At 39.3% G+C, this 4,054-nt stretch overlaps 1 long non-coding RNA gene across 1 annotated transcript in view; it reads left to right on the forward strand.

Annotated features, from left to right (window-relative positions):
• The first annotated feature begins 2,437 nt into the window (after positions 1–2,437).
• The window catches only part of LOC116705534 (uncharacterized), a 16,681-nt gene continuing 15,064 nt past the window's right edge, over positions 2,438–4,054 (forward strand). Inside the window, exon 1 of the long non-coding RNA XR_004335951.1 lies at positions 2,438–2,520. This is a non-coding gene — a long non-coding RNA (uncharacterized LOC116705534). The remainder of the gene's footprint in view (positions 2,521–4,054) is intronic.

Below are 4,054 nucleotides of genomic sequence, written 5' to 3' on the forward strand. Positions count from 1 at the left end.
TTGGGTGAAAACATTTTGCTGTAATTTAGCCCCACTACTCTGATCTTGCTGTGTGTTATAGGCTCCTGGGTATATTAGTGGGACTTGGTCCTCAAAGTGCACTCACTGGTGCTGCAGAGAGTCTGTCAGCTTCCACAGCCGCAACAACTATTCATCTGTGTCACCAATTAATCATCATCATCATCATCATCATAAAGCGCTTTCACATCAGCAGTAGCTGAACAAAGTGCTGTACATGAAGGCAGCAAACACAGATTAAAAATTAACAGCACAATATCATAAAAATAATAAACTGGGGGTGAAGATCTACCCAGTAACACTATAAAAACAGATAAGATCAAGTCTCAGTTGGGTTGAAAGCCAAAGTGTAGAAATTAGTTTTAAGAAGAGTTTAAAAATCGGTATTGAGGAAGCTGACGAATGGTCAAAGGTAAGGCATTCCATAACTTAGGAGCACAACAGAAAAGGCCCTGTCTCTCTAAGCTTCCGCTTGGATCGGGGACGACCAGGAGCAACTGGTCAGCCGACCGGAGTGACCGGGAGGGAGTGTAGCGGTTGAGTAGCTGAGTTAAATAAGACGGGGCAAGACCGTTTAAAGCTTTAAAAGTAATCAAGAGGATTTTAAAATGGACTCTAAAATGCACAGGCAGCCAGTGAAATGAAGCCAGGACGGGAGTGATGTGTTCTCTCTTCCGGGTTCCAGTCAAAACCCGTGCAGCAGCGTTCTGGACTAGCTGCAGACGTGCAAGTAGGGATTTACTGAGTCCAAAATAAAGGGAATTACAGTAATCCAGCCGTAAAGAAATGAAGGCATGGATTACGGTTTCTAACTGCTGCCTGGAAAGGAAAGGTTTCACCTTTACCAGCTTCCTTAGATGAAAAAAACTTAATTTGACTGTGGCATTGATTTGGCTGTCAAGTTTAAAATCACTGTCTAGTCTAAAACCAAGTTGATTAGTGGTTGTGCAAAATTGCACAACCAATATTTATTATCATAACCGAGACTATAAAAAACTATTTGTGTACCTCAGGGTATTCCCCAGAAAAGTAGTCTTTCTAGTACTTCTACTTCCGCTTTATTCGTGTTGGAATTTTAAATCTGGATTTCTGAGGACTATGGTTGACTGCTCCGCAGATTGCTGCATAGTAAATTGAGACAGCTAGCTCGACTATCTATCCAATCAGAGTTTTCTCTTGCACGCTATTTTGCAGCGGCTTTATGCGGAGTTTAGCACCGCCCATGGCGACTCTGATTGGTTAAAAGAAATGCCAATAAACCAGAGCACGTTTTCCTCCATCCCCGAATGCTATGTGGAGTCCCCAGACCCTCCTCCAAGGAGCTTTGGAGGAGGGTCTGGCAAAGTAAGACTATCTGGAGACAACTTCATTTTAGCTTAAAACTGAGTGGAATAACAAAAACAAAAAAAGGAAGCTTATAATGGCAAAATATTATAAATACTATTATATTATAAATAGAATATCTCATTACTTGCTTTAGTCCAAACTGATCACAACATAGGCTACATAGTTCATTCATATAGTGGATTTAGGGGTGCTACAGAATATTTCCTATTGAAATACTTCAAAATAATAATAATAATAATAATAATAATAATAATAGCAGATGTAACAGATCAAAAAATGAATTTGCTCAAATGAAAAGAAAAACATCTACTGTTTCTCCACATCAGTCATGTTGTTCTGTGTCTTCACGGTAGAGTAAAAGGCTTTTCCAAAGCTGTATACCCAAAAGAAACAACAGTGCATTAGAAAATATGCCAGATTAGGACAGTTAGCATCTTGTTATACAAGGATTTACATAATTTAAGTACCAGAATGGTTGATTCTCGAACCTTTGGTACAGGAACCACATCCCTAACCCTAGCCCCAGCAGCAGCAGCGAGACAACAGGAGCAATCCAACCGTGGTGACCAAGCTCTGTCAAGAGAAGAGATTTTGTGTTTGACAGTTGATCCAACGATAGGCAATTAAAGAAAGCAATTGATTGCGGTTCCCAAAATGTCCTTTAAAGCGGTGTTTAGACAGTCTTTCTCTCTAGGCTCTCTCCTTCCACCTCATGTGTCTGTAAGTTTAGGAAGCAGATCCATAAAGCAGTCCAGATGAGATCAAATTTTTCTCTCAAGTTGAAACATGGTAAACTCGTGCCTGTTTGTCTTTGCCTCAATAGCCTGTGACTCGGGAAATGTTCTTCTACTTGTGCCCACTCGCGTCTATCTATTGACTTGCAATTGTGTCTAAAATCCCCTTGTGTTCTGTATGAACACAACTGAACCCTGCTGTATCAAGAGCGTAAGCAATAGACGAGTTCAGTGAGTGTACAGTACTGTGTACGGTGTAATCCACTGATTTGTGTTACAATATATTGGCAATTTATTGGCTAAGTTGTAGGTCAAGAAGGTGTCTATAGTTACACTAGACATGTTGTCCTACAGTGCTGTCAGGACACTGTACCTGCTAGGCCCTATCTGGGGATAAATAGGAAGCACAAACACAACAACTGTTATAGTGAGCTTTTATTATGTGTCAGTGCTTCCTGTTGATTTAATGTGACAGAGTATATGATGTGGTTAGCCTGAAATGTCTGAATAACAGTTTGTAAGGAGCACAACAATTCCCCACAATGCTATAGATTAAAGTTTGTCATCATGTAAGCTTACAACAACAGTGTCTCAGGTCTTAGGCGCACTTCAAATATTTGTAATGTCTGAATCATATCTATTTTTGAGATAACTGTTATCTCATACCTCTTCTAGAATGTAACCCATATCTGATACAAATATAAATTACAAAATAGTTTACTTTAATTAACTGAGTTCCTACCTTCTTGTCTCGGCTGACTTGCATGCCCGCTGCAGTTGGCTGTAAAAAAGAAGATATTCTTACTTCAGGAGATAGTATAAATAGAATAGCCGTTTTGCTAAATCAAGGAAAGAAAAAGAAACATATGAAGCAAAGTCTGAGAGGTAATAATACTCACTGGTGCAGGTGGCCTTTCGCATCCCCTAAACAGAAATAATTTGTTTTTGTTATCTCTAAGTTTCAATAAATAAAGTTCTAAAATCTTCTCATCACACACAACCAATAATATTAAAATCGATCAGTTTATAGCAACATAATTCCGAACATCTAACTTTAAATTTGTATCTCTGCATAAAATTGTTAATTCGTGCAGTTGTGTCAACAGTGGAATACTATACCTCGGCCAGGCAGTCGACAGTGTAATGAATCAGCTCTGAGCACTTATTGGTAACAAGAGTCCGGTTGCTTTTCTCCACCACCTGATTATCCACACGTGCATCGTTGGTAGCGAGCGAGAACTCCTAAAGTAGATATATAGGAGACAATAAAATCCCAACAGCTTTATAAACTAGTTACGATTGACACTTCTTTTGAATGGGGACCTTTTGGACACATATCTGTACCATCATCTTCATTAAAACAAGTGCATGTATCACAAATCCTTCTTACTTAAGTAGAGAGATTTTGCTTGCAATGACAAGTAAAGAAAGTCTGCCATGACAGAGGTATGTGTGGGATAGAGTTTTAACACAGCTTGGCTAACTTACAGTGCCGTTTTTCCACTGGTAAAGGCAGTCGGTTCCATTGAACTCTGAGACATTGTAACGTGTCTGCTCACCATCATGAATGACCGTGCACTGAATGTCCTCAGCAATGCACATCTCAAAAAAGACTGGGGGAGAAAAAAATGGAAAATGCATTACTAGAAGCATTATCTTATCTTAGCCTTTATTCTAGATATAATATCTCAATTACAAGACTGTAAGCTCCAAAAACTGTTAACATAACTTGGTTATTTTCTTAAGCTTTCATCATCTGCACCCCATAAACACCAGGCCTTTCTGGTGTACATTCAATGTGTGTGTGTGCATGTGTCATGTCATGCTTTTTACAGTAAATGCCTTCATAACATCCTTTTCCCTCTAAATGAATGAGAGAGCATGTGTTTATGCAGAGCTGCCAACTTTTCCTAAAACTTTGGAGTAAGATTTGGGGCGGCCAACCCAAATTTCGC

The sequence above is a fragment of the Etheostoma spectabile genome, chromosome 17 (genome assembly GCF_008692095.1).
Source record: "Etheostoma spectabile isolate EspeVRDwgs_2016 chromosome 17, UIUC_Espe_1.0, whole genome shotgun sequence".
NCBI classification, from domain to species: domain Eukaryota; kingdom Metazoa; phylum Chordata; class Actinopteri; order Perciformes; family Percidae; genus Etheostoma; species Etheostoma spectabile.